The sequence below is a fragment of the Ovis aries genome, chromosome 1, assembly GCF_016772045.2.
Source record: "Ovis aries strain OAR_USU_Benz2616 breed Rambouillet chromosome 1, ARS-UI_Ramb_v3.0, whole genome shotgun sequence".
NCBI lineage: Eukaryota > Metazoa > Chordata > Mammalia > Artiodactyla > Bovidae > Ovis > Ovis aries.
Window position 1 is genome coordinate 36036193 of NC_056054.1, and position 21919 is coordinate 36058111.

The 21919-nt window shown below is 40.5% G+C and overlaps 1 long non-coding RNA gene across 1 annotated transcript in view; it reads right to left on the minus strand.

Annotated features, from left to right (window-relative positions):
• LOC114115115 (uncharacterized) overlaps window positions 1–21919 on the minus strand; it is a 162052-nt gene that overhangs the window by 101905 nt on the left and 38228 nt on the right. The window contains exon 2 of the long non-coding RNA XR_003589603.3: window positions 4077–4168. This is a non-coding gene — a long non-coding RNA (uncharacterized LOC114115115). The remainder of the gene's footprint in view (window positions 1–4076; window positions 4169–21919) is intronic.

A 21919-nucleotide genomic window follows, 5' to 3' on the forward strand; every position in this document is an offset into this window, starting at 1 on the left:
TAGATATTGTGCTTTCAACTGTATGAGTTCAGTTTAGTGTTGATAAAGGAGAAGAAACAGAGGATGAAGAAGTCAGAGAAGGCTATCATTTTCATCAAAACTCTCTCAGCATCAGTGAATTAGGAGTGGGCTGTACAAAGTTAGTGAATCTAACCCTCTGAGAAAACTGACCTTGATCAGTTAAGATCACATGACCAAGAAGTGATAGACAAGACTGAGTTCCTTGAAAGTACATTCAGGTGAGTATTTCCAGTACTTGTAATATAGTTAGTGCTCAGTAAATATTTGTAGGCTTAATCAACATCCTTCTCTGAAGGACTATCTTAGGACAATCCTGAAGCACTATGCAACACTTCCAGAGCAGCAACTGAAGATGAAGATATGACAGACATCAGTGCAAGACAGAAAAGGACTTTGTCTCTTAGATGAGCCACATGAGTCAGATTTCAGAGGCCAAATAAAGCAGTCAGTGTTTAATGATATGACATAGTTAAGACCTATCTTCTTGGATACTGTAAACTTCATCTCAACAAGTCTTTTTCAAATACCTACCCTGTGCCAAGCATTTGACTCCTCTCTGAAACACAAAGGTTACTAAACCCACCCTTGATCTCAGGAATCCACTATCTAGAGAAGAAAGTACATCCACTTGGGACATTTTGCCAGTTTCCTAGAAGTAAACTTGAAATGCTAAGTGACTGAATGAGAGGAGCAGTTTGATTCTAACTTCAGTGGATCTGGGAAGGCTTCGTGGAAATGAAAACATTTCATCTTGGCCTTGAATGATGACTAAGTCTTCAGCAGGAGACTAGGTAAAGAGAGTAAGATGAAAAATCAGACAGAAGCAAGACCATATTGTTCATACTTTAGAATTAGTGAGAAGTATGGTACAGGAAACCCAAGGGGAATGCCTCCTGTAAGGAGAGGTGGCCCAGAGCCTGAGCTATACTGGAACATGTGTTTACCCAGAGCTATTTAAAAAAAAAAAAAAAAAAAAAAAAAGGTGATCAGAAGATAAAGCTGAATCAAGTAGAGCTGAAGCCCCAGTGTTGGGACCCCACCTGTCTTTCATCCTTTACCACTTCAGTCCAAGTCAGCCTAACTTGCAACTGTGGTCACCTAGAATGCTCCAGCTGCTATAACCCACTCTGCCTGCATGCTAGGCAGGCTAGAGTTGTAGAGAATTTATATATCTTCTCTCCTCCTTCCCCAAGCAATGATTAACGGTCTATAAACACCCTCTTCACTCCCCATATATGGAAACACTGGAGGATGTGCAGCCCAGCAGAATTAGGCTCCAGCTTCCCACAATTTAAACATGTTGCATAATAATTCTCTACCAGCTTTCTTCTCTAACCTGTCTTACTTCGCCACTCCCTTGCTGAGGTTTTATAGGATCACCCTCAAAATACACCATTTACATCTGACTTAGTCTCATGGTCTTCTTCTGAGAGGAAGCCAAACTGAGACACTATCAGGAAATTATCGTTAATGATAGGCTAAGTGATTATCAAGAAAATAAAACCAGTGGTCAGCTTAGATGAGCAGGAAAATGCTATAAAAAGAAACAGAGGAGATAAGCCAATAAATAGGAAAGTGAAAGAAAGTACAAGATTTGGGCTAAAGAAAGTAATAAGTAGGGGCACAGCTAGGCAAGAAGTTCAAAACTAAGTCAATAAAAATGAGTTTTATGTGCCAGTTGCCCAATTTAAGGGCAAGTCTAACAGATTGATGGATACTTAATCATTTTGATTTGGACTTCTTTGAAAAACTAATGAAAGCTTTGGACTCACTTTCCAGAAAAAAAGAAAAAAGTATATGCAAACTATACTGCTTGGAGCTTCAGTGGATTCCCAAACCCCAGATTAAGAAACCTGATTAAAGGCTGTATGTGAGGCTGGACTCAGAGGGCCTTGATTGCCTGCAGAGGGCTTCAGCGTTTATTCCGTAGGCAATGGGGAGCCAGCAAAGCTTTTTACTATCAGAGGCCCCAAGTGGTTATAGTTTTCCATTCTAAATGGAACCCAAGAAATCTGGATGCTTTTAACAGATTGAAAGATAGATTGGAAAAAAAGTGCATAGATAATTGAGCTCCTTGTTGGCCAAAAACATTTTCAATCAGATGCAACTGTAGGGCTTCAAAGGCTGCTGACTGCAGAATCCAGATGCACCTCCATGGACGCCATGGGGAGTCACTTCCACAGCCAAATGTTTTGGCCTCAAGAATTCCTGGAGCAGGATAGATGCTGAATGGAGCTGGAGACAAGCTCAGGGCAAACACAACACAACTGTCTCTATGACCACATGTAAGGAGTCTGGGTTAGAAAGGCCCCTTTTGCAGAGTATATACGGCAAGTGTGGGGTTTGAATAGAGATAAATGAGAGACAGAGGGGCTAAGAACAAAAGAATCCACTTGGAGGGATAAACAAAGCTGGGAGGAGAAAGCAGAGAACATATGGAGAAGGACCTATCAGAATTATAATTATCGACTCACACCCAGAGAAACACACACACCAACTGGCGCCAAGACAGGTCAAGAGCCAGAAACACCAGAAGAATATTTCTCTTCTGTCGAGTCATATAGCTATCCCTGATGCATTTGGTTGGAGTCACTAACAATTTTTTGAGGGGTTCACTGCAAAATGGAGGGAAATAAAGAAAATGCATTCAAATGGTACTCAGTTGGCAGTATTTACTGTAAATTAAAGACAACTTGTCTGAAATATGAACATGACTGAGCACAATTAAGTATCAGAACACAAGCACCCACCTCACACAACTTCTGTAACAGCTCCAGTTTGCACCAAATTGAGCAAATGCTTTCTGAAAATGTGGACTGAAAAAGGATGCCAAAACACTTGCTCTGAAAAGTTGGGGATTAGTGACAGTTCATAAAGGAACCTAAGGAAATAATGTCAAGTTAAGAGGAAAAAGCTGGAAACAAGATTGCCAGGAGAAATATCAATCACCTCAGATATGCAGATGACACCACCCTTATGGCAGAAAGTGAAGAGAAACTAAAGAACTTCTTGATGAAAGTGAAAGAGGAGAGTGAAAAAGTTGGCTTAAAGCTCAACATTCAGAAAATGAAGATCATGGCATCCGGTCCCATCACTTTATGGCAAATAGATGGGGAAACAGTAGAGACAAGGGCTGACTATTTTTCTGGGCTCCAAAATCACTGCAGATGGTGACTGCGGCCATGAAATTAAAAGATGCTTATTCCTTGGAAGGAAAGTTATGACCAACCTAGACAGCATATTAAAAAGCAGAGACACTGACTCAGGATACAGCATGCTTGGGGCTGGTGCATGGGGATGACCCACAGAGATGTTATGGGGAGGGAGGTGGGAGGGGGGGTGCATGTTTGGGAACACATGTAAGAATTAAAGATTTTAAAATTAAAAAAAATAAAAAACTAAAAAATAAATAAATAAATAAATATAAAGCAGAGACATTATTTTGTCAACAGAGGTACATCTAGTCAATGTTATGGTTTTTCCAGTGGTTATGTATGGATGTGAGAGTTGGACTGTGAAGAAGGCTGAACACTGAAGAATTGATGCTTTTGAACTGTGGTGTTGGAGAAGACTCTTGAGAGTCCCTTGGACTGCAAGGAGATACAACCAGTCCATCCTAAAGGAGATCAGTCCTGGGTGTTCATTGGAAGGACTGATGTTGAGGCTGAAACTCCAATACTTTGGCCACCTGATGCAGTGCTGACTCATTTGAAAAGACCCTAATGGTGGGAAAGGTTGAGGGAAGGAGGAGAATGGGATGATGGAAGATGAGATGGTTGGATGGCATCACCGACACAATGGACATAGGTTTGGGTGGACTCTGGGAGTTGGTAATGGACAGGAAGGCCTGGCATACTGTGGTTCATGGGGTCACAAAGAGTCAGACAAAACTGAGCAACTGAACTGAACTGAACTAAGAGGAAAAAGATAATGCACATAAACACGTTCATCCTCACATCACTCATGACACTGATGCACAGAAGATACTTCATTTTCCCAATGGAAAGAGCCCCCCATGGCCTGCATGCTGCCCATGGGGCCAACAGTATGCTTACTCCTCAGGTTTGTCCAGAGACTTGGCATTTTCCTTGTCTTTGGAGGACTGAATATGATTTTCAATTTTTTCCAGTTCAACTGACTGTGCTTTCTGGAAAAACAAAAACCAAGCAGTTTTTAGATAATGATCTTAAATACAGCAAAACTCTACATATTTTCATATTTCTTAGCATCTGTTTGAGGTAAAGCTTGACTGTTCATGAGATATTTTAAAGTGTATATGTGTAATGCAGACCACATCATCTCCAAATCTTCCAAATATTATTAGCTATCAAAAGTGAAAGTGAAACTGCCTCAGTCGTGTCTGATTCTTTGTGACCCCATGGCCTATACAGTCCATGGAATTCTCCAGGCCAGAATACTGCAGTGGGTAGCCTTTCCCTTCTCCAGGGGATCTTCCTGACCCAGGAATCGAACCAGGGTCTCCTGCATTGTAGGCAGATTCTTTACAGACTGAGCTATCAGGGAAACCATTATTGGCTAAGAGTTGACTCATTGGAAAAGACTTTGATGCTGGGAGGGATTGGGGGCAGGAGGAAAAGGGGATGACAGAGGATGAGATGGCTGGATGGCATCACTGACTCAATGGACATGAGTCTGAGTGAACTCCGAGAGTTGGTGATGGACAGGGAGGCCTGGCGTGCTGCAGTTCATGGAGTTGCAAAGAGTCGGACATGACTGAGAGACTGTACTGAACTGAACTGAACTGATGTGCAAAATATTTATTCTAGCATGGTTTAAATCAATATGATTTCCCTTTCTTGTTTTTTAGCTGTTAATAATACTTCCCTGGCAATCCAATAGCTAGGATTCTGAGCTTCCACTGTAGCAGGGCACAGGTTCAATTCTTGCCCAGAGAACTCAGATCCCACATGCCAAATAAACTATAATACTCTCTGGAATGCAATAATTTTACTTAAAAATGGTATTTCCTATTCAGAAGTAAATCAAATTAAATTTGGAAGGAATTTGATCCTAAAGATGGTATAAGATTTTTAATATAAATTTATTTATTTTAATTGGAGTTTAATTACTTTACAATATTGTATTGGCATAAGATTTTTAAAAGAAAAAGTACCTATTTACCTATTGCAGTCATTATCTATGCCTATCTGCTTTGGAAGAAATAAAAATACAGTTGAATTATTAAGTCATGGAACAAAAATAAAAGATTTTGATTCTCCTAAAAAATAAAAGGAATTATAATTGTCAGTAGTGGAGGATGGTTTGAGAACAAATGAGACATCTATGGCTATGAGAAGGAAGAATGAGAGTAATCGAACTTGAAGGATCTGGGTCCTAATAGGGATGAAGAAAAGTGATGAATTTTTTTCTCTTTTAAATAAATGAGTTCATGGAATGACTCTCATTTTAAGTATTCATCAAATGGGGAAACTATATTCAACATCACATGCCATAATCTTACAAGTAAGGTGTTATCCCCAAGCCACAGGTAAGTAAACTGAGACCTAGAGCTTGCACAAGCCCACCTCATGAGTAGTGGGAGAGCCAAGGTTTGAACCCAGGCCTGTCTCACTTGGAGTCACACACACTAGTTTCTGCTTCCCTTGTCCCAGAGCCCAGATTTGTAGACTTACCATGACTGAAGTGAACACAAACTTGGTGACTTAGGCACCAAAGCAAAAATGAAGAGTTTTCTCTGCCTAAGTTTTTATGGAATAGGCTGATGGGGGGGGAAGAGGTTGCTGTGGCTGGTCACCATGATCTTCTACACGATGACCTCCAAACCTTCACTATCCACAGCACTGTGGTACTCCTACCATGCTCAGGCACAGAAGGACCTGTGGGAAAATGGGAGGTGTGCTTCAGGCAGAAGGGACTCAGCTAGGTCATCTAGATTGATGTCCTCTAGTTTCTGGAGAAGCCAATGGTGTGGCAGAAAGAGCATGGATGCTAAGCCAGGTGATGAAGTTTCGAATCCTGCTCTGCCATCCATCGCCTCACCCATTCACCCACCGAATCTCTCACAGCCTCTCATTCCTCACTGGTAAAAACCAAACCACCTGTTTTTCAGGGCAAATGCAATGATCATGCAAAATAATGGCTGTGTCGTGTCTAACACTATGCCTGGCACACAAACAAGCTCTCAAAAGCTAACAGTCTTGCAATCCAACATCTTTTATTGTACTCTCCTTTTCTATTTGAAACCCTTCTTTTGGGTGTTTGCTACAACCCCCCCACCAAGACCTGTTAGCACCCTGGTTAGCTCTTCCCCTTATTTCATCTCAATATACAAATACGGTATCGAGTGTAATAGCAAAACTAATGTGCTTGGAATGTGCAATTTGCAAAACTCTTCCACTTCCGTCATAGCGTCTATCTTTACCATGGACCTAGGAAGTGAACAAGCAGGAATAGTTACTCTTTGTTAATTATGTTGAAAAGAGGCTCAGAGAATAGGTGTGTTGCGTCCCAACCACACAGCAAGTATCAGAGCAAGTAGGGATCAGGCAGCTTAAATAAACAGAGCCATAATATATGTAGATGCTGACTTAGTTGACTCTAGTCATTATAACAAAATTCTTTACCAACTGAGACACAAGGGAAGCCCAAGAATACTGGAGTGGGTAGCCTGTTCCTTCTCCAGCAGATCTTCCCACCCAGGGAATCTAACTGGGGCTTCCTGCATTGCAGGGGGATTCTTTACCAACTGAGTTATCAGGGAAGCCCTGACTCTAGTCATTATAACAAAATATTAGAGACTAGATGACTTCAACAATAGGAATTTTGCACAATAATGCAAAAATCACAGTGCTGACCAATTCTATTTCTAGTGAGGACTCTTCCTTGCTGTGTTCTTATGTGGCAGAGGGGGAAAGAGAGAGCATGCGCTCTCTGATGTTTCTTCTTATAAGGACACTAATCCTGCTGGATCAGGGCTCCACCCTTGTGACCTCATTTAACTTCACCCTATCTCCAAACACAGTCACATTGGAGACTGGGACTTCAACATCTGAACCTGGAGGAGAGGGCAACACAAACATTTAGTTCCTTGGACAATTTACTTGCCTCCTTTGCTTCATCTTAAAAAACAGTTTGGGATAGCTGTGTTTAAGACATCTTCCTAATCTGATATTCAGATTCTACTCTAAGATTGAAAGTGAAAGTGAAGTTGCTCAGTCATGTCCGACTCTTTGTGACCCCATGGACTGTCGCCTACCAGGTTCCTCCATCCATGGGATTTTCCAGGCAAGAATACTGGAGTGGGTTGCCATTTCTTTCTCCAAGTAAGGATTACCCAGCATTAATTTTTACTGGTTCACAGACTCTTCAAACTGCCTTATAGGCAAGAATGTTGCATTTTCACTTTCAGTGAGTTTCCCTGAAAGAGCATTCATTCAGTCAACAAACATTTGATGAGCATCCACTGTATGTCAGTCACAATACTAGACAGTGAGGCTATACTTTAAATGAGAAAAAAACTCTTCCTTCCAGTATAGAGAGAGAGAAAGAGAAAGTTTCAAGGTGTCAGTTAAGATGCTTTCAGCTACAAATACTGGGAATACAAACCCTAATTCAAAGCATGAGTTTATACCTATGGAGGTTTTACTATCTCATATGACAAGATGCCCAAGGTAGGTGTCATGGTCTGAATGCTTGTATGCCACCAAAATTCATGTGTTGAAATCTTAACCCCCAAATGATGACAGTAAATGGGGTCTTTGAGAAGTGCTTAAGTCTGAAGGGTAGAGTGAATGGGTTAGTGCCATTACATAAAAGGCTCCAGAGACACCCTAGTTCATCCCACAATGTGAGGGACATAGCAAGGAAGTAAAGTTGCTACTCGTGCCTGACTCTTTGTGACCCCATGGACTATACTCTACCAGACTCCTCCAATGGAAAGTCCATGGGATTTCCCAGGCAAGAGTACTGGAGTGAGTTGCCATTTCCTTCTCCAAAGGATCTTCCCAACCCAGGGATCGAACCTGGGTCTCGCACGTTGCAGGCAGATGTTTTACCATCTGAACCACCAGGGAAGACCACATAGCAAGAAAGTACTAGTTAAACAAATGGGACCTAGTTAAACTTAAAAGCTCTTGCACAGCAAAGAAAACTATAAACAAGGTGAAAAGACAACCCTCAGAATGGGAGAAAATGATAGCAAATAAAACTGACAAAGAATTAATTTCCAAAATATATAAGCAGCTCATAGAAGTCAATACCAGAAAAACAAACAACCCAATCAAAAAGTGGGGAAATGACCTAAACAGACATATCTCCAAAGAAGACATACAGGTCCAAAGAAGACATACAGATGTCTTCTAACAAAAACATGAAGAGATGCTCAGCATCACTCATTATTAGAGAAATGCTAACCAAAACTGCAATGAGATATCACCTCACACCACTTAGAATGGCCATCATTAAGAAGTCTACAAACAATAAATGTTGAAGGGGGTGTGGAGAAAAGGGAACCCTCTTGCCCTGTTGGTGGGAATGTAAATTGATACAGCCATTACAGGAGATGGTATGGAGATTCTTTAAAAAAAAAAAAAAAACTGGAAATAAAACCACCATATGACCCAGCAATCCCATTGCTAGGCATATACCCTGAGGAAACCAAAATTGAAAATGACACACGTACCCCAGTGTTCATTGCAGCACTGTTTGCAATAGCTAGAACATGGAAGCAACCTAGCTGTCCATCAACAGATGAATGGATAAAGAAGCTGTGGTACATATACACAAGGGAATATTACCCAGCCATAAAAAGGAATGAATTTGAATCAGTTCTAATGAGATGGATGAACCTAGAGCCTAGGGTGAAGTAAGTCAGAAAGAGAAAGAGAAATATCATGTACTAACACATATATATGGAATCTATAAAGATGGTACTGATGAATTTATTTACAGGGCAGCATTGGAAAAACAGACTTATGGACATGTTCCAAGGGAAGGAGTGGGTGAGATGTATGGAGAGAGTAACTTGGAAATTTACATTAGCATATGTAAAATATATAGCCAATGGGAATTTGCTGTATGACTCAAGGAACTCAAACAGGGGATCTGTAACAACCTAGAGGTGTGGAATGGGGAGAGAGATGTGAGGGAGGTTGAAGCGGGAGAGGACATATGTATACCTAGGGCTGATTTATGTTGATATTTGGTTAAAAAAAAATCTGTAAATTAATTATCCTTCAAATTAAAAATAAAATAAATTTTAAAAAACAAAGAAAGTACCAGTTATGAAAGAGGCCCTCACCAAACATGACCATGCTGGAGCCTTAATCTTGGACTTCCCAGCCATAAGAACTGTGAGCAATACATATTTGTTATCTACAAGCTACCACAGTAAGCTTACCAGCAAGCCTGGCAAGGCTGTTGTGTTTTGTTAAAACTGTCCAACCAAGCTAGGACAGAACTCTTCCAAGAATGGTGTATGCAATGGCTCAATGCTGGTATGAACACTCAGCTTCTTTCCATTCCCAGCAAACTGGAATTGCCATAGGCTAGCTCTTTACATAGACAAGACATGGTCACCATATTTCTAGGAACCCACAAGTAGGGCAAAATCATGCAGCAGAGGAAGCAGAGACATAGCTTCTTGCAAATCCCTGATGCTGAACAACATTTTTCCAGAAGCCCTCGGGAGACTTCTCCTCTCAGCCATTCATTATCACTGTAATATGGCCCTCCCTAAGGGGCATATTGGGTTTCCCTGGTGGCTCAGATGGTAAAGAATCTGGCTGCAATGCAGGAGACCTGGGTTCAATCCCTGGGTCCGGAAGATTCCCTGGAGAAAGGAACAGCTACCCACTCCAGTATTCTGGCCTGGAGAATTCCATGGATTGTATAGTCCGTGGGGTTGCAAAGAGTTGGATACAACTGAGCAACTTTCAAGGGGCATATTAGAAAGCAGAAATAGACAATTATGACTTACTCCTAGAGTTAGAGTGGGTCACTTCTGAGTCACATGGGAAAGAAGCAGGCAGCTGACCCAGTCAGTGCGTTACAACAAGGAGTAGGGGGTAGTACCCAACAATCCTAAATTACACAATTTACTGCTTTAAGGAATATAATAGAAGTAAGCCTGTGATACCAAGGGAGCACATAGGACTGGCTCCTCAGGCAGCCTGCCTGAGCATGCACTAAAAAAAAAAGAAAGTACAGTATTTTACAAGCTAGCCTTTCAGATGGGGTTTGAGGCAGAACCAGAAATGCCATTGCTTTGGGGTGAAGCGGTGATATTTACAGACTCTCATGTGCCTCTGGCAGCAGTTGACTCCAGCAGGATATGACTAGTCCCTTACAGAAGAGTCCAAACAAGGGCTCAGGGCCCTTAATACAAGCTACCTTAAGGGAGCTTGGGGCCCATAAGAGACAGGCAAAGGTCAAATCTCTAAGATGAGACCAGAATGAGGGTTGAATGTGCCATGACTTAACAGATGTGGGTTTTGTTGTCAGACAGCCTTGAGTTAAATGTAAGCTCTATTATTTATTAGAAAAATTATGTAAACTGTTTGGATCTCAGTCTCCTTGTCTGTAAAATGGGGATACCTACTTGGCTGGTAAGGATTAGCTATAATGTGTATAAACAGTAACAAAATGCCTGGCACATAGCAGTAAATGGTAGCTATGATCATCACTAGAAGAAAATACAAGTGGGAATAGATCAGAAGTGAACGAAATGAGAATGAACAAACCCCAGGAAACAGAAATTCAAACAGAGCTGAAGTTTTAAATTTAGATACCATTTTCATAGTTTTGTTTTTTTTTTTTTTTTTTTTACAGTCGGCAAAACCTCTCCTCACCTATTGTCTCATTGGATCTTCTCAGTCAAGTTATTATTAGGGCTAGCCCATTTTACAGGTCAAAAAACTGATATTCAGCAAGGCTTCATCTATGACATGCTTTGTTCATCTCTGATATCATGACAGAAGAAAGCCCCTTGGAGTGTATTTTCTCAGGAAATTCAGGCTTCAAGAAAGACATCTGCAGATTAAAAACTCAGAAACCATGGAACCCTGAGACTAACCCACTAGTGAGTCACTAGCTCTGAGTCTCCTTAAAGGTCTCCTCGGAGAGCAGTGTTGCTTCAACTTTATGAGGCATCAGAATCTTCTAAAGGGCTTGTTAAACAACAGATTGCTGGGTAGGACCCCAGAGGACTCAATTCAGTGTGTCTGGGATAGGACCTATTTGCATTTCTAACAAATTTCCGGATGATGCAAAAGCTAATGCTTTGGGACTACATCTTGAGAATTCCTGGCCCAGAAAATGGACCCTAGAATTTAGATCAGGGCTCTCAAATGTAAATCTGCATAAGAATTACCTGAATAACCTGGACATGCAGTCCCCGCTTCCTCCCATGAGGCAGTTCAGATCCACAGAGGGGACTCTGATGAAGGAGGTAAACTCAGCCCTATTGAAGAGAAGCTGAGTGGTCAATTCCGTCAAGCTCTTTTTGATGTTCACCCCTAATTATGTGTATTTATTTACATATAGATTATTTATATCTACTGCTATAATAATATATCATATTATTTCATATTTTTAAATCTCAAATTTTAAAAAGTTACAAAAAATATACATAAATGTTCAGTTTTCTTCCTGCACCCAAGTGGATTGCCTGGCACTCCTGCTTTAGGGACAACTGAATGCACCAAATGCTATTCAATGTGTGTTCTACAAAGCGGCAGCATCTGTATCACCTGGGATCTTATTAGATGCCCGCATTCACAGTCCCTGCACCACCATAGATGGAGTCAGAATCTCTAGGGCTGGGGATATTGTATTTTAATAGGCTCCCTGCACGATTCTATGGACAATACATTTTTGAGAATCACTGATAGTTAAGTACACAGATGGAGGCAGAGAGGCCTCGGCTCTAAGACGATAACTAATGGGGGCAAAAGCACAAACACAAGATACAGTTCAACTGAGGCAAGTTCTTAAACTTTAAGATACAAGAATTCCCCACTGGAATTAACTTTTTTAGTGAATGATTTTGAGTCAACAATGATCACATTATTATTCAGAAGTCTAGTGTTATGATGCTATTTTCTTACCTTAACACTGTCAAAGAAAAGCACTGGTTTTGTGTGTGTGTGTGTCTGTGTGTGTGTGTGTGTGTGTGTGTGTGTGTGTGAATTTCAAGAAAATCTACCTGGTCAGAGGTACCAACCCTCCCAGTTTGCCCAAGGCTGAGGGTATTCTCAGGACACAAGACTTCCTGTGTGAGGAAAGGCCTGAGAAAATCAAGACAGGTCAGTCACCAACCCTAGACTCCAGCTGATGATTTTAAGAAATCAACTTCTATACTCTTGACACCTATAGAACCTCTGCATAAGGCGGCTGTGGACAGGGCAAAGAACTGTAGACTTGAAGACCTGGGTCTTGCAGCCTCACTCAGAGCAAGTCAGATAATTTGTGAACCTCTGTTCATCATCTGCAAAATGGAGACCCAAATCACTGCCTCCCACCCTGCACAAACAGATTGTCAAGGCCGAGAGAGCTGATGTTATGAAGACACCTTATGCATTACAAAATAGTCCAGAAACAAAAGGGACAGCTGATCGACATCTTGGAAAGAGAGCAGGCTTTGGGACAGGCAGATCTTAGTTACAACCTAGCACCACACCGGGCTCATAATTTTCTCTCTCTGAGATGAATCCCATCTATAAAATGGGAATTCAAATTACTGATACCTCTCTCCTAGAATATTGAGGAAATTGAAAGGGATGGTGGTCGCTAAGAGCCTGGCCTATTTGGAGCTCCAAAGTATTAATTCTTTTCCCCATGATTATAAGACAGTCAAAGACTTAATAATAGTTTTTTTGCAGTTAATGCAATGAATAGCATCATTATGCTTGCTTCCTGAAGTGAAAAGCCACAATAACACTCCTCCCTGCTCCCAGGGCCTGTTTGATGTGGCAGGGGGTGGGAAAGGATGTTACTTCCACTTGGTATAACCAAGCCAGTTCCTAGGCACAGAGGAGTGGAGTGAACACAGGCTTAGGGAGGCCTGAGGCTGACATTCACAATGACCTTTGCATATGGGAATGCCAAATATATAACTTCTGAACCTGTTTAGCCATTTCTTCAGTAAATAATACCAAATGTGAATAGATTTTTTTTCAAATCATTAAAAAAAAAAAAAGAAGTACAAGTGCAGCCCATCCTCGCAGAGGGAGAAAGTGCCATTCATTGAGTGCCCTCTTTTCATGCAGGGCTTTTGTAACATTTCATTTCTAAAGATTCCATGGGCTCATCAAGCCTTCACTCAGCCAGATATCCTGTGTTTTGAGCATCTACTTTGGGCCAGGTTTGGCCCATTATAAATATGAATAGTTCGTGCTTGGCAGGAAGCTCACAGATACAAATAAACACAGAGTTACAAACCACAGTGAAAAAAAAAAAAGTATTAATAGAGGTAAGTCTGATGGATGACAAAAAGAAGGTTTAAAGCCCCACCTGGGGAAGTGTTGGAAATGAGCCACATTCTGTAAATTAAGCATGCACAGGATTGATGGCAATTATCCACTGGTGGCCATTGTCTTTGACTTGGCACATGGCCTCTTCCAGGGACCCTGAGAATAAATGGTGGCCAGTGGGATCTGAGCACAAGCACTGTATGTGACGTCCAGGCTCTACCTTTAAAGGGAAAGTCGTGTTCACCCGATTCCCTTTCCACTTTCCTTCTGGATGGAATCCAGGCATGGTAGTGAGCTGTCTTGGACCATGTGATTGAGAATATCACCTAAGAATGTCAGAGCATCAAGAGGCAGAACAGAGGTAAAGGACCCAGATGGCAAGGACTAGAACGGCGAAGGGCAAGAAATCTTTCATAGGATGTTGTCAAGAAGGTTATGGCTGAAAAGAGATCTGTGAAAGACTCTGAGATAAATCAGACAGGCCTGGCTGCCTGCTCAGACCATTATGTGTAGTCATAGTCTTTGGAGATCCCAGTTGTCTGTCATGAAGAACCTTCCTTCACGACTCAGTTCAGGTCCTTCAAAACACAGATGCCAACGTGGAATTAGAAGTGCAAGAGATTCATTGAGGATGGTGTTTGTTAAATATAAAAGGAGGAGGAGAAGCAGCAGACAATGCTGTGATGCAGATCTGATGCCTGTGAAAGGAGAAGGAGAGACAGAAGGATTGGAGAGCAAGAGCCTCAGACTGTGGCTCAGTTCTGAGAAAATCTCCAGCAGCCCAACAGGAGTTTCATTGCAAAGATTGCTCATAGACAAATCCTAGGAAGGGCAGAATGACATCTTGCTTCATCCCTGACAACAATAACTTCCTTTAGTTTCCCAGCTGACTCAGAGAAAATCCAGGTTGGAAGGTGCCTTAGAGATAATTTAGGCAGCATTGTTCAAAAGGATTTTCTGCAGTGATGGAGATCTTCCATATCATCCCTGGTCAATATGGTAGCTACTAACCACGTGTACCTAGAGACCTCTTGGAATGTGACTAGTGTGACTAAAGAACTGGACTTTTCATTCAATTAATTTAAATTTAAAGTGATCATTTGTGGCTACCCTATTAGACAGTAAAGATCTAAAATCCAAGTGTTTAAAGGAAGAAAAGGAGGCCAAACAGAACATGTCCAAACACAACAGTAGTTAAGGGTAGACCTAGGACTTGAACCCAGTCTTTTTAAGTATGTGAGTGCATGCATGTTCAGTCAATTCAGTTGTGCCTGATTCTTTGCGACCCTACCAATTACAGCCTACCAGGCTCCTCTGTCCATGAGATTCTTCAGGCAAAAATACTACAGTGGGTTGCCAGACCCTCCTCCAGGGGATCCTCCTGACCCAGGAATCAAACCCACATCTCCTGCATTGAAGCAGATCCTTTACCCACTCAGCCACCTGGGAAGCCCCAATTTTTAAGTACAGCTTTCTCTAAACCAACACCTTCTGAGTCAGGATATAGAACACAGTACTTCTATTTAGAAACTTGGGCCTTCGCTTACAAGTTGTCTCACATATTTAAGGGGTCTGATCTTTCTTCGAGTACTTAGCAGTTAGTTTCATGCCAAAATATGTCTCATTTTTATGACCAATTGCTTGGGCTTTCCTCTCTGCTCTTGTCTATGTGTTTGGACATGGCTTCTCTCTCTGTTTGCTGCTTTAAAAGTTTTCTGCTCTCCTTTACTTCCAAACTCAGGTGTTCCTCTAGTATTATTTAGCCTCTTGGGGCCTGTTCCCCAGCGCTGTCCCCAAGAATAGTGCCTCTGGGAGTTGAAAGTTCCTCTGCCTGGCCATGACTACAGCCTTCGTGTTAATCCAGCTAAAGCTCCTGCCGAGCCCAAGGTCTCAGATCCCCTCCTGGGCCTTTTCCTCCTCCCTGATCTAATCCCACTCCATCACCTGCAGCCCAGATGGGGAGACCACAAATCCCCAGGAATGCATTCCTAGCAGAGGACACGTGATTGCTCCAAGGCTTACCGTTCATTCCAAGACTTGGAATCTGGCCGCCTCAGAGAGTACACACTTCCTTTGGGCCCAATATGGGAGAGCACTTTTCCTACCTCATTCTAAATACAGAGACCTTCACTGTAGCCAGACATCTCAAAACAAAAATAAAAAGAAAGCACTTTTAGCACCCCTACAAATCTCTGTCATCCTCCTCACTCTGAATTCCCCTTCTTTTTGAATAAAATGATGGTCACTTGTAAAAACCCCAATAGACATTCTTCCCATGTGCATTCTCTCCTTCTTTCCCTTGGATTGCTTAAACTCTTATTGTGTCCAGACCTCTCGGTTCTTTGTTTTACGCAGCAGCATCTCCTGTCATTCTAACACTCACTTCTCTTTATCTAAAAATGAGCTACAGAATTTGTAAGACAATCAGGCAATAGAAAATGGAAACAATAAGCTGGTCAGAGAAGTTTAGGATTTTATTTCTAAGTGGAAAGTATGTACTGGGTCTTCCTTTAACACAGAGCTTGGCAACTTTTTATTTGAGTGTCGTTCTGGTCTCTTGGACGCTGGGTGTGACGTTACAGGTCCACGTCCATGGGCTAGAGACCATTAAATATGGGGTAACAATGGAATTTGATCACTTAAATCAGAACAACTTTGTAAGTGAAAGGGAGTGTTATCAACAATTGTGCTGGGATAAAATAGGGACTTCCTTGGTGGCTCAGATGGTAAAGCATCTACCTACAATGCGGGAGACCCAAGTTCGATCCCTGGCTTGGGAAGATCCCCTGGAGAAGGAAATGGCAACCCACTCTAGTACTCTTGCCTGGAAAATCCCATGGATGGAGGATCCCAGTTCATAGGGTCGCAAAGAGTCGGACACGACTGAGCGACTTCACTTTCAAAGAAGTAAATAAGGATCTTTTCTAGCAAACCAGTATGTGGCCAGCTTAATCTTTGTTGATGCACTCATCCATTTTATCCTCCAGTTGTCAGGGGGCTGTGGAGAGATGGGGGACTAACAGAGCTGTTCACCATCGAGGTATTGAGTCCTGAATGCTGGCCACAGACAGCATCCTGTAAGGAAAACTGAGATGCAAGGAAACAAAAAAGTAAGTCAAGCCAGAACCTTGAGAAAACCTGGGCATCAACACTAAGGCTGAGGAAAGCATTCAGAAAAACCTAAGCACATTGAAAGACATGCAAGTATGCCTCCTACGTCATGACTTCAGTCACCTGCTGGTCTGTGAGGATGGTGTGAGCCTAAGTATGGGTGACTTAGCTGTCAGAAATCTTGTGGCTGCCTAGATGCCGTTGCTAATGTTTCCCAGAGTCATTTAGTTCTAAAATGAGGCAGGGTGTATTATAAATGGAACAGGCACCTGGAAAAAAAGGCCCTTAACCTTTGCTGGTACACAGAGGGTCCCCGAGGTTAGACATTATTTATCTGGGAATGTAGAAGGCAAATAGCCATAGCAAATGTAGGACCATTTTTTATCTTTCTGGTTTCGCTGAATAAGCCTTTTGAGATTCTGTTGGTATTAATATATACGGCCCTACTTCGAGGGCAGGAGAGAGGGAGCATTCTAAACTATAAAAGTAAATAAATAACACCAATACATCTTCAACACCCTAGATTTCTGTCTCAAGCTAAAATAGAATTCTTTTTAAACATTTAAATATGACTTCAGACAGTTACTTAGAAGAGAAAAAAGATATGACCCTCAGAAGTCAGACTCAATTCCCAAGGACGTTCTTTCTGTGGTCCAATGCCTTTCATTAGATATTTAAGAAGGAAGACCACTGGAGAAACATCTTTACACAACACTGAGGCCATAAAGAGTGAGAAAACTGATGTCCAGAGATAGAACTGAAACCACAGAGACAGACACTATCAGAGGGGTGATTAAATTTAGTTCTCTTGACTTACATGTGGTTCGGTACAGATATCCTGGCAATTTGGTAGGATATAGTCAGGCATGATGCTTTGATGTCAGACTCAAATTTCTATCTTGGTTCCATTTATTCTAACTCTGGTGCTTCAAAAAAGGCCCTCTATAAAGAGTGTTTTGATACCTATTTTATGACATGGTTATCAAGAGAAAAATGCAATTATATTGATAAATTGCCAAGTATATGTTGCCTCAGATTCAGTAGGTCCCAGCATAGCTAGCTCCGTTCCCTATTTCTCTGGCTGAGACAACCGCCACCCCTTTGATTGTTAGTCAGTTCAAATAACATAAGTTTTCAATACCCATAATCTATTTATAGGAAAATATACAGTAATTCTCAAATTCCTTTGACATAACAATCACCTGATCAAGAGAACGAGAAGATCAGTCACAATCCAGGAAAAAATATTGCCAAAGACATATCTGATACCTTTGTATATCTGATCCAAAATATACAAAGAACTCTTAGAATGCAACAATAAGAAACTGAACAATCTAATTTAAAAACGGATCCAAGATGTTAATAGATACCTCAGCAAAGAAGATACACCGATGGCACATAACCATATGAAAAGGTGTTTCACACACTATGTTATAAAGAAAATGCATATTACACAGATGTAGAGAACAAACTAGTCATTACCAATGGGTAGAGGGAAGGTGGGTGGTGCAGTATAGGGGTAGGAGAATAAGAGGTACAAACTGTTAGGTATAAAACAAGCTACAAAGATCTATTGTACAACATGGGGAATAAACAATATTTATAATAACTATAAATAGAGTGTAACCTGCAAAAATTATGAATCACTATAGCGTACACTTGCAATATATTATTTTGTACAGTGACTCTACTTCAATTTTGAAAAAAGAAAGCTTTAAAAAAATCACAGTAATATTTTACTTTGTCAAATTTCTATACATTTTCAAACAATCTGACCTAATTACAAGCATAATTATTTGTGGAACTTTCTTGAAAATAAAATAGTATATATTTAAAAAACACACATACACACAAAGTTTATAGCAGAGAAATAAAGACAGTTCACAGGTTTGAAAGAAGGATCAGCTTCTCAGGAACCCATATTTCATACTGTTCTCCAGTAACATTACAGATGTGTTAAAAGAGAGCACATAAATATTATCAGGAAATAATTTCCTCTAAAGGATAGTTCTAATATAAGGAACACAACAAATCAATTATCCTCTGCCAATATTTCTCAGGGGAGTATTTTAATTTGTGGTTGATTTTTTTCATATGCATATAAGCATCTTAAAAACAGTAACAGTTTTTTGAGGAAAATTTAAATAAGCTTTGCTTTACAAATAACTTAAAAATTCTGTCAACTATAGCTTGAAGGCTTACTACAATAAGGATAAAATCATTGTGGAGACTTTGTACATAGGTATGCTGAAGCATGCTCCTCAGTATCAGCTTTGCCCTTATTCTGACAATAAAAGATTGTTTGTCCACTCAGGAAAAAAAAAAAGAAGATGTAGATTAAAACAACAATCAGATACCACTACGCATACTAGAACAGCCAAAATCCAGAACATAAACACCAGATGCTGGCAAGGATACGGAGCAACAGGAACTATCATCCATTGCTGGTGGAAATGCAAAATAGCATAGTTTTCAAAGCCAGTCTGATGGTTCCTTATAAACCTAATATGCTCTTATTATTACAATATAGCAATCGTATTCTTTTGTATTTATCCAAAGGAGTTGAAATATATGTTCACACAAAAGCCAGCCTATGAGACTTTAAGCAGCTTTATTCATAATTATCAAAACTTGGATTTGGCCAGAAGTCCTTCAATAGGTGAATAAATAAAGTATGGTACATCTAGATAATGGACTATTATTCTGCATTTTTAAAAATGAACTATCAAACCATGAAAAGACATGGAGGAAACTTAAACACACATCACTAACCTGAGAGAGTACATATTGTATGATTCCAATTCTATGACATTCTGGACAAAAACAAAACTATGGAGACCGTAAAAAGATTAGCGATCACCAGGGATTAGGGAGCAGGGGAAGGATGAACAGATGAAGCACAGAGGATTTTTAGGGTGATAAAATACGCTGTATGATACCATTAGGATCCATACATGTCGTTATACATGTCCAAACTCAAAGAATGTACAAAATCAAGAATAAACTTTAATGTAAATTAAGGACTTTTGGGATTATAATGTGTTGATGTAGGTTTATCAATTGTTAACAAATGTATCAGTACCATTGTGTTGAGAGATGTTGATAATAGCGGAGACCCTGCCTGTGGGGGGTGGCAATAATATGAGAAATCTATGTACCTTGCTCTCAATTTTGCTGTAAACCTCAGATTGCTCTAAAAAAATTACCTCAATGATAAAAAGTTACCTGTGACATTAGTTAGAAATGTGGATTCAGCAGAATTTAAGTTCAGCCCCAGAACCTGCATTTTAATATGCAGTCCCTTCTCACTTCCACTCTCATCTGCTCACTCCAAGACTCAGATGCAACTGGATTACAGACCACACTTAGAAAAGTACTAATAGAGAGAAAAATGATTTCCCTCTATTAGTTACAAAATCAGTTTTCTCTCCATTAGTTATAAAACGTTTCTGTGCTTCAGATTAAAATATGAAGAAAATTCAAACTATAAATTTAGGAATCTCTCATCCCAAGAGACCAGAGAAGGCAATAGCAACCTACTCCAGTACTCTTGCCTAGAGAATCCCATGGACGGAATAGCCTGGCAGGCTGCAGTCCATGGGTCGCGCAAAGAGTCGGACACAACTGAGCAACTTCACTTTCACTTTTCACTTTCATGCATTGGAGAAGGTAATGGCAACCCACTGGAGAATCCCAGGGACAGCGGAGCCTGGTGGGCTGCCGTCTATGGGGTTGCACAGACTCGGACACAACTGAAGCGACTTAGCAGCAGAAGCAGCATCCCAAGAGGCACTAATTCAGTGAGTGGAGTCTTACATCTGTATTTTAATAGGTTAACTCTGATGCTTAACTAGGTTTAAGAACCACTGCTTTATGTATGCTGCAGGATTGCGGTCCTATCCATTCCGATTTCAATTCTCATGGCTAATTTTGCATCAAGTCATTTAAAGCCATTCCACACTGGACTTGTTTTCCTACAAGAGTGGAAGGATTTTGCTATCTAACATTCCAATCAGAGGCTTTCATGCATAAGGCATTGCTCACAGGTGTTCATAATGACTGCTTTCCACAGCCAGTTGGAATGAGAAGCCGTCTTCATTTTAGCTTGTTTTCTTTTAAATATACACAATGCACAGGTAATAGCAAAGTTCTTAAACACAAAGATATTAATTTCATCATGGAGGAAAGATGGTCAAAAAGAGACACAGTGGCATTTACAGATTACAACTTGGCTTTTTGAGATTGTGAAGAGTAGTAGAATAGACATTCTTTAAATAAGCATAATAGCTACTGTGTGCATTTCATGCCAAGACAATTAAATATAGTCTGCCCTCCCAGGTTCCAAGAGGAAGTGTATCCTTGAAGACAAAGACTCTAAAGTCTGCCTCACATAAATGTCTATGTTATCCCAACCTGTGGGTCTTTATTGGTCTCTACAAATAAATTATAGTCAGATGCTATCTATATGTATATTTATAATACATATAAAATATTTATATGTATATATAAATTATATGATATGCATACATGCAAACACACATACATATATATAGCACCTGACCCATAATTAACATCCATGAAATGCCAACAACTTTTCTTTTGAAATAAACTAAAAACAAACAAAATCATAGTGTAAAAAGTGCATTGAAAGATGTGAAACATACTCAGGCAAGATGCTATAAAAATAATAATGATGAACATTTATCACAATGCTGCCTAAGGCCATCCCCATAGGTCTAGATCTGTCTTCTTCACTCCTGATATAAATGCCCAGCTGTTTCTTCCCCTGAGTTTTGAATGATAGCCAGGTTCTTTTCACATCTATCAAATGAGTCCTACCAGTGCTTGCCCAAACTCCATCCATCCTACTACATCACCAGTTGGTTGGAAAGGGAAGGAACTTCCGTTTATTATGAATTTTGCATTTTAGGTACTATAATTACCTGTTCATTGATTTAATTATCAAATATTTATCGAGCATCTACTATATGCCAAACACAGTTGGGAGGTTCCTGCAAGAGATCAAGCGTCTGTCTTCAGAGAGTCTCATAATGTGTGTCGCATGCATTATCTCATTCACTCCCATGAATAAGTCCTTAGACGGTGCTCTTACTACCGTCCCCCTATTATGGATAAGAAAATGAGGCTAAAGTCAGGTAACTTGCTGTTTCACACAGCTACAAGATGAAGTTGAATTTAAAAATACAGTTGACTCCAGAGCCCATATGAAGTTTCTCTTTTTCAATTTTTGTCCTATTTTGCCTGCTTTTTACTGCAAACTCTCATACAACTCAGTTCTTACTATTGCAAAGTCAAGGAAAGACTTGCTGAGTGCA